The sequence below is a fragment of the Sinocyclocheilus anshuiensis genome, unplaced genomic scaffold (assembly GCF_001515605.1).
Source record: "Sinocyclocheilus anshuiensis isolate Anshui unplaced genomic scaffold, SAMN03320099.WGS_v1.1 scaffold419, whole genome shotgun sequence".
Taxonomy (NCBI): domain Eukaryota; kingdom Metazoa; phylum Chordata; class Actinopteri; order Cypriniformes; family Cyprinidae; genus Sinocyclocheilus; species Sinocyclocheilus anshuiensis.
Genome location: NW_015548228.1, coordinates 2,056,880 through 2,070,263, shown reverse-complemented (window position 1 = coordinate 2,070,263; position 13,384 = coordinate 2,056,880). Strand labels below are relative to the sequence as shown.

The 13,384-nt window shown below is 35.4% G+C and overlaps 1 protein-coding gene and 1 long non-coding RNA gene across 3 annotated transcripts in view; one reads left to right on the top strand and one right to left on the bottom strand.

Moving 5' to 3' along the window:
• Window positions 1–13,384, top strand: part of LOC107654534 (rho GTPase-activating protein 23-like) — an 83,681-nt gene that overhangs the window by 20,278 nt on the left and 50,019 nt on the right. The gene's annotated exons all lie outside the window — the stretch shown is intronic.
• On the bottom strand, window positions 8,258–11,025 carry LOC107654536 (uncharacterized). Its single transcript, XR_001630348.1, has 3 exons — window positions 10,966–11,025; window positions 9,083–9,146; window positions 8,258–8,346 (listed from the first exon to the last, which is right to left on the bottom strand). It is a non-coding gene; the product is annotated as an uncharacterized LOC107654536 (long non-coding RNA).

The following is a 13,384-nucleotide window of genomic DNA, read 5'->3' as shown; positions in this document are numbered from 1 at the left end:
CGAGAATAAAAGTTACGCCTTCTTTCTTTGCGTGAACATTTGGGCGGCGTTATGCAAATCTTCCCACATCGTGACCTAGACATGTGGGGGCGTGTTAGAACGAGGCGTTTTACGTAGGCGTGGTTGACTCTTAGCTTTTATAAAGAATATCTCTTTGGATTTGAGACTTTAGTCTTTGCAACTTTACAGATCTTCTTTATGCACCAAGAGCTTGTAACACTCCAAAGAGAAAGGAAAAATTTTAATCGCATCATATGACCCCTTTAAGGGTTTTTCTATTGTTTTAGTTTTAGTATAACATTATAATACCATTCATATTTTTACTTTTTTTATAATTTAAAGAAGAAACCAATCCGATGTATATTTGAGGCTTAATACTATAGAAAAGCACTAAAGGTTTTTCAGTTAGAGGGTTTTCAGCTTGTTTATTTTCATATAAAAATACGCCATGCAGTTGCATCAAACAATGGTATAAACATAATTTAATGTAAATTGTTATAATCATAATTAATAATCGCAATTACAATTTCAAGGGAATAATCGACAATTATGATTTTTGTCATAATCGTGCAGCCTTACTTGAAGTTCAACATCAAACTTAGTAACTCATGTTGAAGTCAGAGTTCAAAAAGATGCAGATGAACACTACTGTTCGATAGTTTGGGGTCTGTAATTATATATATATATAATATTTATTTGAAATAACTTACTAGTTTTATTCAGCAAGGATACATTAAATTGGTCAAAAGTGTAATTATTGTAATACTATTTTGTAATAATGCTGTTTTGGCTGTATTTTTTATCACAAGCCCCTAGGTACTGTATATGTACACAGTTAACGGTTAACAATAACATTTAATTGACATCAGTGAGTCAAAGTGACTCCTACATTACATAACAAAAATGCTGCTTAGCAAATGTCTCCAGAGACAGTTGTGTAAAACATGGTAAATGAGTCTCTCTTTTGAAAATTGTACGTTGAGATTCAGATTTTTCTTCTTTCTTGACCTACAAAGTTAACAGTAGTGTTGCCATTTTGTTTTGAATTTTAACGAATTTATGGCTGTAAGTAGGAATATCCCACATCCGACTTTGAAAGGAGTGCAGGAAACCTCCACATACATGTTTTTCATCAGTCTGGGCCAAACGTGGGTGGTCATATGTTAAAGTGCTCATGGATTGTGACGTCAATATCATCATTATTTCTGAATGACCCATTTTTGAAGCTTAGTTTCCATAAAGACTGAATGGAATGGTTAAGGAGCTTTGCATCGTGAACATTAAAGTATGTCAGTGTAATACAACATCAAACTCTTAGACCAAAGAAAGCTCAGCTTTCCATGATATGGCCCCTTTAGCAAATCTCAGCAATTCGTGACCTTTCTTTATCAGTGAATCCTCTCTTTAGCTTGTGTTATTTTTTTATTGGACATGCTGTTGTTTGTTATTTCCACAACTAACATTCCACCATACCTCTGTCTATCTTTTCAGTGACTTTCTTTCTCAAGATCAGTCTCTTCTTTAAGCTGTTGCCTTATTTGGTTATCTCTCAGCTGAAATCTATGAATACACACTTCTCTGCCTCCCTCTTCCTCCTTCCAGTCATCTTCTCGCTCTCTCTCAGCTGCTTGTGTAGGTCTGACAGTTGTGTTTTCTTTTAACACGGGAGTGTAGCTGAGAGGTCGGAGGAGTTCCACAACCTAGTGAGCTGCCTACTTAGGAAAATGTATTAGTGATCATAGGTATGCTTATGATGCAAAGGTGGTTTCAAAAAATATATAGCGAAATTGGTTTATTGCGTTACATATCTGTCAGACAGTCAAAGTGTGCATTTTTTTGGTCCAGAATAAGCTACAAAGAATATCAGAATTTATTTATGCCTATCACATGATGTTTTTATCTAGATCTATTAAATCATAAAAAATAATAAAATAACTAACTAAAAAAATGATGGAGGTGATGAGGAGCCCTGCAGACAAGGGTCAAGGTCACTTAAAATATCAGATAATAAAATTTTTTTTTGACAAGGCAAGGTTAGTTCAGGTAATTTATTCCTGTGATGCAAAGCTGAACTTTCAGCATCATTACTCCAATCTTCAGTATCACATGATCCTCATAAATCATTCTAATATGCTGATTTGCTGCTCAAGAAACTTTTCTGATTATTATTATCAATGTTTTCAGGATTTTCTGATGAATACAAAGTTAACAAAAACAGCATTTATTTTATTAATAGTTTTATAGATTAATATAGATTCATAGTTTTAATTAAGCTATTTAATTAAACTAATATAATAGATTAATAGTTTTTTACGGGACCGTCCACAGCATGTATTAGTAAATGGGAAAATGTCGAAGAATGTGGTTTTAAACACTGGCCTTCCTCAGGGGTGTGTTTTAGCACCACTTCTATTTTCTATTTATATAAATGAAATGACCTGTGACAATTTGACGCTTATAAAATATGCAGATGATATGGCACTGGTGAGACGTGTAAAGGATATCCAATCATTAGATACTTACCTCAGTTTTGTTAATTTTATAACATTTTGGACAGAGGAGAGTTCTCTGCAGCTTAACATTAGTAAAACTAAAGAAATGTGTTGTGGGGCTAACAACATACGAGCACTCTGTGAACCTTTGTTAGTTAATGGAGAGAAAGTGGAACAGGTGGGATCTTTTAAATACTTAGGTACTGAGATTGACTCCCAATTTTCATTTGATAAGCATTCAGATAATGTTTTTAAAAAGGCTTATCAACGTCCAGGCTTATTGAGAAAACTGAGGAGTTTTAACATTGGATATTCTGGATATTATGATTGTTGTATATAAATAACTTATCGAATCTGTTCTTACTTTTAATATCGTGTCCTGGTTTAACTCTCTCTCTGTTAAAAGTAAAAATAGACTTTTAAGAATTATAAATGTGGCGAGTAAAATAATCGGTGAGAGACAAACACCTCTCACTGATCTTTTCACTGTGACACTAAAAAGGAAAGCCTCTGTTATTGTGTGAGACTCTTCTCATCCTTTGTATAGTTCTTTTCAACCATCTGGCAGACGGTATAAAGTGTCTTTGGTAAAAAGGGCTAAGTATAAGACGACGTTTATTCCAACTGCCATTGGTATTTTAAATAGGATCTTAAAATAGGATCTGCCGGTATGAGGTTCGAGTCTCGTGCAGGGACTACAATCCGGCAGGGATTGTAGGTGGGGGGAGTGAATGTACAGCGCTCTCTCCCACCTTCAATACCGCGACTGAGGTGCCCTTGAGCAAGGCACCGAACCCCCAACTGCTCCCCGGGCGCCCACAAAAATGGCTGCTCACTGCTCCGGGTGTGTGTTCACTGCTGTGTGTGTGCACTCTCAAGAAACTTTTCTGATTATTATTATCAATGTTTTCAGGATTTTCTGATGAATACAAAGTTAACAAAAACAGCATTTATTTTATTAATAGTTTTATAGATTAATATAGATTCATAGTTTTAATTAAGCTATTTAATTAAACTAATATAATAGATTAATAGTTTTTTACGGGACCGTCCACAGCATGTATTAGTAAATGGGAAAATGTCGAAGAATGTGGTTTTAAACACTGGCCTTCCTCAGGGGTGTGTTTTATCACCAATTCTATTTTCTATTTATATAAATGAAATGACCTGTGATACTGACAATCTGACGCTTATAAAATGTGCAGATGATATGGCACTGGTGGGAAGTGTAAAGGACATTCAGTCATTAGATACTTACCTCAGTTTTGTTAATTTTATTACATTTCTCTGCAGCTTAACATTAGTAAAACTAAAGAAATGTGTTGTGGGGCTAACAACATACGAGCACTCTGTGAACCTTTGTTAGTTAATGGAGAGAAAGTGGAACAGGTGGGATCTTTTAAATACTTAGGTACTGAGATTGACTCCCAATTTTCATTTGATAAGCATTCAGATAATGTTTTTAAAAAGGCTTATCAACGTCCAGGCTTATTGAGAAAACTGAGGAGTTTTAACATTGGATATTCTGGATATTATGATTGTTGTATATAAATAACTTATCGAATCTGTTCTTACTTTTAATATCGTGTCCTGGTTTAACTCTCTCTCTGTTAAAAGTAAAAATAGACTTTTAAGAATTATAAATGTGGCGAGTAAAATAATCGGTGAGAGACAAACACCTCTCACTGATCTTTTCACTGTGACACTAAAAAGGAAAGCCTCTGTTATTGTGTGAGACTCTTCTCATCCTTTGTATAGTTCTTTTCAACCATCTGGCAGACGGTATAAAGTGTCTTTGGTAAAAAGGGCTAAGTATAAGACGACGTTTATTCCAACTGCCATTGGTATTTTAAATAGGATCTTAAAATAGGATCTGCCGGTATGAGGTTCGAGTCTCGTGCAGGGACTACAATCCGGCAGGGATTGTAGGTGGGGGGAGTGAATGTACAGCGCTCTCTCCCACCTTCAATACCGCGACTGAGGTGCCCTTGAGCAAGGCACCGAACCCCCAACTGCTCCCCGGGCGCCCACAAAAATGGCTGCTCACTGCTCCGGGTGTGTGTTCACTGCTGTGTGTGTGCACTTTGGATGGGATAAATGCAGAGCACTAATTCCGAGTATGGGTCACCATACTTGGCCACATGTCACGTCACTAGAAAAAAAAATGATTTTTTTTTTTAATGTATTGTTTTAGTTGTGATTTTGTGATGTAATGTAGTTTGTTGTTGTGTGGACTATTTGTGCTGTTTGTGTGTTGAGCCTTTTGTCTGAAGACAATTTTCTACCCCACTGGGGATAGACAATAAAGCTTTTGAAATTAAAAATTTAAATATTTGAAAACATTTGTAACATTATAAATGTCTTTACTGTCATCTTTGATCAATTTAATTAATCCTTGCTGAATAACTTTTGAACTATAGTTCAAAATAGACCCTCTTCCATGTCATTGACCCTGTAGTCAAAAAAGTGGCTCCGCAAGAGTATTGAGAGACTGTCATAAGGTTTCCAGCAAACAAAAATTCCCCGTCAGCTATAATACACCGATGGAGAGAGCAGGAAGTGCTGCCCACATCTGTCATCAGCATTTGCGTGACTCCTCGGCCAGTTCTGCTAACATGAATCTCACATGGCAACATCCAGAGGCCAAGAACCCATTCACTCTCACACACACTCATATACACACACACACACTCATATACACACACACACTCTCATAAACACACACACACACACACACAAACACAGACACACACACACACACACACACACACTCACTCACTCACTCACTCACTCACTCACTCACTCACTCATACACACACAGACTGTATTGCGGCACAGTCCTTACAAACAACAGGAAAGAGAGCACAGATGGGTTGATAGTGAGAACCATGGTTTATTTTTCAAAATAATGTCTGCCGCTTTGTGAGTGTTTATGTGAGAATTTGTCATTGGGACAGGAAACCAAAATGATCTGTACATGAGTGTGTGTGTGAGAGAGATTCAGTCAGTATCATTGAAAACCCCACAGAGGGTTGATATCTTTTTCAAATGAGCTGTTATCTGCTCAGAGCCGGGCTGGAAGCTCCTAGAGCCTGTTCTGTTATGGTTGAGTGCCATCATCTGGATGATTTCGGGGGGCACTACTGGAATATTCCCAAGTCCCTGCTTTGTATTTGAATTCGAGGTCCAGAATTAACACTTGGCAAGTGGCTAATGTGAGAAAATGGGCTTTGGCAAGTGAATAAAACTACCTGCCAGTTGGCTGAATACTTTATTAGGAACATAACGCATTGTTTATATCAGCTTGCAAGAATGAAAATTGGACCCTCTCTGTTATTCAAATCAAAACCTAGTCTACTAATGAAAACATCCAGGCCATGTAATGTTCTTTTTCTCCAGAACTGTATGAGGTGACATGGAATATTAATATACCAAAAAATATGCAGAGTTATGAGGTTGAAAGATGACATGAGTATTTGTCACAAAACACGCACGCACACACACACACACACACACACACACACACACACACACACAAAAGTTGTGTTTCCATGTTTTTTGGGGACATTTCATAGGCGTAATGGTTTTTATACTGTACAAACTGTATTTTATATTGCCCTACACCAACCCACAGAACACTTTCTGCATTTTTAGATTTTCAAAAAACTTCATTCTGTATGATTTATAAGCTTGTTTCCTCATGGGGTCCTAAAAAATGGCCCCACAAGGACTAAATTTACTTCCCATAACATGATAAATACCAGACACACACACAAAACAACAGCAAAATAATTATATTGTATTAAGGACACAAATATAATGTATAATATTATTCAAATGTTTTGAGTCAAAAATATATATATATTATTTTATTTTTTTAAAAGAAGTCTCTTATGCTCACCAAGCCTGCATTTCTTTGTATAAAGAGATACCATGTATAAAATACCATGAAAACAGCAACTCCAAACTTTTAAATGGTGATGTATATAATGAAAAAGTAAAATAAAATTTGATGACCAGGAAAATATTATTATAAATATTTCAAAAATAATACAGCAGGATCAGCATGAATCATCTTCAGTAACCGTGCCTGGATTTGTGGAGGGCCAGTGTCCCAAGACCTCAGACTGTCACTTGGACACTTGGTGCATAGAGAATGAACTGACCACTAGGATCATGGCTTAGTCATCTTATGTTAGGCTGTCAAAATGTGGTTTGCTTTGCAGGACCATGATCTGGCTCTCCTCTCTTTTCCTCTCCTCTAGTCATTGCTTTCATCCCAGTGGAGGTTTGAGTTTCAGCCACTGGGGTCCACACTGCATTTCTACAGATGTGAACACACACACACACACACACACACACAGAATAAACACGTCATCCTTGCAGTCCAACATTGTACTTAACATCTGCTAATTACACAGGGGTTGAGTGAACTGAATGGGCCCAGTCCTGAGAGGGAGGGCGCTGGGCCGCTTCTGACCACAACAAGCCCCTCTCTCTGCAGCTCTCCACCAGCCAGAGAGAGAAAATACACTCACAGTGTAACGGAGAGCAGGAGATGACGAAAAAGAAGTGGAAATTTATTGTAAAGGGAATTCAAAAGATGGTGAACTTGATATCGCCAGATGTGACATTTTTTTATTGATTAACCCTTTGATAGGGGATATCTTGATTAGAAGTATTTGCTTTTAATTAATTGTTTTAAAAGTCTTTCATATTAACACATCTTTCATATATTCAATATTTGAATGTATTTTCAGCTTGTAAATATGCCAATCTTGATGGCTGTTGGGCTCTGATCTCTATCTAGAAACTAATATATAAACCTATGCAAACATTACAGTAATAAGGGAATTTGCTCACTGGTCATTGAAGTTTAATGATGCATTCATGCTGAAACACTCAGGAATAGCAACGAAAAATTAAATACCACAATTACACATGATCAAGCAAGATGCCCAAAGCTTTTTAAAAAGGTTGTCTGTTTGAATGACAGTTTTCTTTAAAATAGGGACGCACTGATATAAAATTTTGTCTGATATGGCAAGGCTATAATTATTTTTATGCATATTTTGTACTATTATTAAACTATTAGTGTTTTTAAAGATGAACTTCAGGTTTTTTTTTTGATGAAGGCAATGGGAATGTAACATTAAAAATAGGGAAAATGAGCACGAACAATTATTTAAAAAAAAATGGCTCAACCTGCTGAATAAATAAACAAACAGATAAAACCAGCCTAAGCTAGTTGGCTGGTCTTAGCTGGTCTTCCAGCCTGGATGAGCTGGTTTTAGCTGGTTGATCAGCTGACCAGCTAAAACCAGCCTAACCAGCTAAAGAAGTGGTCAAAACCCCACTTACACCTGCAAACCAGACTGGAAGACCAGATAAAACCAGCCTAACCAGCCTGTTTTTTTCTTCTTCAGCATTCTGAGTCTAATAACCCATATGATACCAATATATTGTGCATCCTTACTTTACAATGTTTGTAGTGACTAATACTTTCTGGCGGTGAAAAATCGTTAAGCCTTCGAGAACTTTAGTTGGTTAAATGGCTGAAATATTAATTTGTGTCTGTGTACATCAGAGAATCTTATTCATAACACTCCAACACAGAAATCTACATCAAGATATTGCTTTAATAAACAAGAACACAAACTCCACCCTATTGATAAATGATTTAGCTTGTGGTTACAGGAACATCCAGTTTAAGTTGCTGTGCGCCCCATAACCCTCTGGATAGTGGAAACATTGATGGTTGCCAGGAGGCCCGGTCGCGATGGCGATTGGGTGTGGTTGTTAAAGCAGCTGCACTGATGTGGAATTCAGCAATGCAGAAGGGAAACCACACTCACTGAAACACACCATTCACACAGACATGAACGTTCAGAGCCATACAGGATGTATTTTTAGAGCAGAACAATTTCACAGTTGACTTAAAAGGGGTCAGTGTTGAGACGGCTGCTGGTGAGGAGAATGTCTTCAGGTATCTGACACATACGCAACTCAACTCCACCCCTTCAGGCCCCATGTCAGATTTGTGTACATTTACATGTAGAAGTTACATTTTCACTTTTATGCGAGTTGACACTACTGTTCAAAAGTTTGTGGTTGGTAAGATTTTTTAAAATGTTTTTTTTTTTTTAAAGTCTCTTATGCTCACCAAGGCTACATTTATTTTGATCAAAAATACAGTAAAAACAGTAATATTGTGAAATATTGTTACAATTTAAAAGAACTGTTTTCTATTTGAATATATTTTAAAATGTAATTTATTCCTGTGATGCAAAGCTGAATTTTCAGCATCATTACTCAAGTCTTCAGTATCACATGATCCTTCAGAAATCATTCTGATATGATGTTTTGCTGCTCAAGAAACATTTCTTATTATCAAATGATGAACCGTTATGCTGCTGAATATTTTTGTGGAAACCATGATAATTTTGATGAATGAAAAGTTCAAAAGAAGAGCATTTATTTGAAAAAAAAAAAATAAAAGTGTCTTTACTGTCGCTTTTTGTAAATTTAATGCATCCTTGCTGAATAAGTGTACTCATTTATTTAATAAAAAGAAAAAAAGTCATACTTACCTCTAAACCTTTGAACAGTATAGTGCGTGTGTTCATGTCGGCACATCTGCTCTGTGTTCAGTATCTGCTCGAATCTCTCTGGTCTTCATGTAGAACAGGTGTGATGCCCCTCACGACCCCTTTTGACTTCCTGCCAGTCATACACATGCATTACAGTTCTATATACATATATATATATATATATATATAATACATACATACATATACACACACACATACACATACACACACACACACACACACACACACACATATACATACATATACATTATTATCCTTGATAAATACACTTAGTTAATTTGAATCTGAGAATTTCTTTCTGGCCTTTCTTCCACACTTTCCCAGTCAATAACTTTTACTATGAAGGAAACTAGTTTCAGACTTCCATCCAAGGAAACCATAATGCCACATAGTGACCTAGAGCAAATTCAAGTGTGTTTTAGACATAACCTAGTGAATATTTAATGACGTTGGTGAAACTGATCATTGTACAGCATTTTTCATGTTCGAACAAATTGCTATTGACTATTAGCTGGAAACTGAATTCAGTTGTTTTGTAATGTAAATATTACATCAAAAAATGCGTCAGTGTTTCGTTTTGTTTTTCAGTACAGTGGAAGTCAACAATAGTAACCAAAACTGTTCTTTAAAATATCTTCTATAATATTCTTTTCTATATTTTCATTAAAAAAAAATTCATACATGTTTGAACTGACATGAGGGTTAGTGAATGATAACAGTATTTTCATTTATGGCTGAACTATCCCTTTAATATACATGTGTGTGCAATATGTGCGTAGCCTGATGTTCCTTTCATGCAAGTCTAGTGCTTCTGAAGTTTTTTTTTTCTCTCTAAACATCTTTTAAGTTGTTTTTTTCCTTGCCATGTTCGCCTCTGGCCTGCCCACCAGGTGTTTTTAATGCAATGTAAAACTGCTTTGAAACAATATGTATTGTGAATGCAATACAAGTTGATCTGACTTAACTTCAGAAAGCATCCAGACAAAAAAATTGGAGGTATCTTCGTAGATAGGTTAGCAAATAGGTTAACTTTTGTTTTAAATGTGCCTCTGTTTAGGTTTCAGGCACAGCCTACTGCATATACTGTATGTAAACACTCTTGTGCTGTAGTGCTTCCATCTGTTGGTGGTTTCTTCTCACTACAACCCGTTGGTTTTGCTTCAGGTCTGCAGCCTATTTATTGGTCAACGCTTTGCTGAGGATTACAGCTAAAATTAACCAGTTTAAACTACCAGAGTATTTTTTTTTTCACACACACACACACACACACACACACACACACACACACACACACACACACCTCTGGTCAGCTATCAATCCAAGCAGCACAACTGTTTTCAACATTGATAATAATAAACATTTAACAAGTCAGCATATGAATGATTTCTGAAGGATCATGTGACACTAAGGACTGAAGTAATGGCTGGTGAAAACTCAGCTTTGCCATCACAGGAATAAGTTACATTTTCAAACATATTCAAATAGAAAACAGTTATTTAAAATTGTAATAGTAGTTTTTACTGTATTTTTGATCATATCAATGCAGCTTTGGAGAACATAGACTTCTTTAATACCAAAGTAGTTTTTTTTATTCATACACACACACACACACACACACACACACACACACACACACACACACACACACTCAGGAAAGTCAGATTAAAGTGGGTCTAGACTGTGTTTTGCTATCTAATGCTCTTGGGACCAAATAGTGTTGGCATGTCTCCTATTATCACCTGTCTCTGTATCGCCATACGCTCACCGAGGCCTCGTTTAAACAGCTGATACTCAATATCAGCACACGTTATACACATACAGATGTGGCTGTGTTTATTTTGTGCTGTTTGAACTGATCTTACCTTGGCGCTTGTCATTGCAGCTCTCATTCATTCATACTTTAGTGCCAGTGTGTATCAGTGTTGCCAACTAATTTTCAGAGGAAGTTGCTAAAGGATGGTTGATTTGTTGCTAAAAGTTGCTAAATGACGTTGTGATGTCATTGCGCAATGCCGACACAAAATTGTCACGTCATCAAATCTCAGCAAAAAATATATTTTATATGTTGATTTAGATTTGTTTGTAAAATAATATGCATGATATAATATAAAAATATAAATAACTGTATTTTTAAATACATTGAATTATTGAAAACGTACACATTTTTGAATGATTTCAATTTAAGTTTTTTTAGTAGCTAGTAAACTAGTAATTCTACACATTCTCAACTAATATGCTTTAAGCAGTGTATTAGTAGTTAGTTAGTATGCTACACTCTAAGAAAAGTCTGTAAAAATAAGGCACAATCTACTATGTTAATATGAAAGAATTTTCCGTAATGGTGTTTTACCTAAATTTTAAATTACGCTTTGTGTTTTCGGGTTACAATGGATGATGGATAATGGATAATGTCCTGAAAGATTTTCCATTTTTCTTACAGTATACTAACTGATCAACAATCGCAGGTACAAGCTACTAACAAAGTGTATCATAAATGAACAATTATTCAATTATCAAATTATTCAATTATTATTATTAAATTGAACAATTGCAAATAGCAGCTAACTCAATTAACGTGATGTGTGTACTGCTAGGCATCTGTGGTTTCCTCTTTTTGTGTAATTTGGATGGAAAATGTGTGCCTTTTTATTGTCTGAGTCACTTATTAAAAGTTGCTAAAGGTTGCCAAATCGATTTTTAAAATTGCTAAATTTGTTGCTAGGTGCTTTTGGAAGAAAAAGTTGCTAGGGTAGTCTGAAAAGTTGCTAAATTTAGCAACAAAATTGCTAAGTTGGCAACACTGGTGTGTATGAATGCAGACTGTTTATTTTCATGTGACCTGCAGGGGACAGACTACATCCTTTTTAAAAAGTGCATGAGTGAGCGTGCATGTGTGCTTTTATGAAGATATAGGCATATAGGGTTTATATGTTATGTGGTTATTTTTGCATAAAGCATTTTTTTTTTTTTTTTGAGACTTTGTCAGAAGAGATGCGTGACCCATGAGCTGAGTTCCTCTGGTTTAGAGTGTCTGTTCCATCAGCATGTGTTGATAAATGAATCAGCCATGTTTGTATGAGGATGAAAGGCATTAGCTCATATCAGAGCATGTGCAGATCAAACAACTGTCGCTCATAGCTTTCACAGCTCCAGTCTGTTTAACATGAGGGCTCTACAGTGCTGTTTGTGTTTTTGTAGCTAAAGTAGCTCAGAAGAAAAAAAAATGTACAGTATTCCTCAGAAGTGATTCTATGGAGTTCCATTTTGTGGATGCACAAAATATTGCCTCCGTGTGTGTGTGTGTGTTTTAATCTACAATCGGACATTAGGCTAATGGATATTTATCTGCTGATATTGGATATATGTTTCCACTTGTTTTAAGTCATAGATCATCACTAATTTAAAGAGATGTTGATGTATCTTGGCAAAGGTTTAACCCTTTAAGAGCACATATTGGAGTGAGTTGCTGTGTGCATGTAGCAATATACAAATTGGTACGGAATTATATTGTGTGACATTTATCAGTTATTGGTTGTAAAATGAAAATAATTATTGGCTTATTGATGTTATTAAGTGAGATTAAATGGAGCTCAAATGGAGACTCCTACTTCTATTGTCAACAACTGTGTAGTTTGTTTCTATTTTTGTTTCTCCTTGGGAATGTTAAGCCTCTGGTATTCCTCAAAACAGGCTTAAAAATAGGCCAAAACAGGCTAAAAACAATGTTAAAAAATGCACTGATGAATGTATGTTTGTATTCTACAACAATTGTACAATAATATATGTGTCTCATGTATCCATATATATATAGACAATATTCACCTCTCGATTATGCACCATTTATTTCTATATGAAATAATACAAATATTACAAAAAAGTTGTATTAAAATTACTATCAATTAATACAGTGTTTACGTTAAAAGGGTATTTAAAATAACTGTATTCCCTATTTGAGTATTTTCAGACATCATAATTTAATTTTATAATTAGACATGATCTATATATTGTAACAAAAAATGTTGCTATGTATTTTTGTGTTTTTCGTATTTCCCATTAATTTCCTATATGGAACCTTATCACTAACGTTAATTTTTTTTCTTCTTCTTGTTTTTTTTTTGTTGTTGTTTTTTTACTTTTAGCTTTTTCTAATCATGGCCATGATTTTTTTGTGTGTATTTATATAGCAAGTGCATGGCATTTTGTTGAAGTAAAAAAAAAAAATCTGTCTAAAATAACTGAAGACCACCAAAAGGTTAAAAAAATTATTTGCGACAAAGATGA